Genomic DNA, 1,066 nt, shown 5'->3' on the forward strand with positions numbered 1-1,066 from the left:
GGGGACATTCTTCTATCTATTATTCATTCCAGGACCAAGGTTCCCAACCCCTTCCCTAGATATGGAAATTTCTATCCAGCCAATCTTAACATTAACCACCTCCTGTGGTTGAGGTGTTGAGACTCCATCCTTGTGTCAGGCTGTGTTCCAGCAATGATGTGCCCGCCCCATGTGCCCATGCAAGGTCCTGCATGCAGGCCCCACTCACTCAGCTAGCCCATCATCTGGAAATAACAGTCACCTCCTCCTGTCCTGTAATGAGCAGCAGAGTCAGGTGGCCAATGTGGCCTGGCTCCCCCAGCTCTCTGGAAAAGCCCTACACTGTGATACCTGGTGGTTCCCAGTGCACAGAGCACCAGAGCCTGTCTCTTGCTTTAGGCCTGGCCACATGGATTCATTGAACACTGTCCATGGAGGAGGGGGATGATCACGGCTCTGATGTGGGTGGGGCCAGAGCTAACCCAGCGCCCAAGCCTCCAGTCTGATCCCCCATCCCAGAACACAGGCCCAGTCTCAACTTCTGTGACCACACCAGACTCAGGGAACACTCCTGTGTTTATTACTCATTCCAGGACCAAGATTCCGAAGCCCTTCTCTGGATATGGAAATTTCTATCCAGCCAATCTTAACATTAAGCTATTAGGATAAAATATCTCAGCCTGGTCATGGCCACAGAGACAGGCAGATGGCATGGAAAATGGGCTTGTTTATTCCAGATGTCTGGGTATGTGACCTTTCTGTGTGTGTGAGTCCATGTGTGGGGACAGCAGTGAAAGTGGTCACCACACAGCCAGTGGGGGAGGGGGGGAGTTCTGAGTACACAGTGGTTACATTGTCAGTGGTGAAAGTGGTTACCATACAGTATGCGGGGGGGAGTGCTGAGTCTTGTAAAGTCATAGAGGAGAGTCACGCACATCCCAGCTCGTGGGTCTGCCTAAGGCAGCTCCTGAGGTCTGCCGGTTCCTTTCCTATTTTTAGGAATGTGGACCAGTTAGGGGGAAGGTGCAGAGTTTGAAATAAACTAAAGAATGTTAGACACTTGATCATGGCAAAGGAAACTGAAGTA

Source organism: Otolemur garnettii, unplaced genomic scaffold (assembly GCF_000181295.1).
Source record: "Otolemur garnettii isolate 467f Iridium unplaced genomic scaffold, OtoGar3 scaffold00402, whole genome shotgun sequence".
Classification (NCBI taxonomy): Eukaryota; Metazoa; Chordata; class Mammalia; order Primates; family Galagidae; genus Otolemur; species Otolemur garnettii.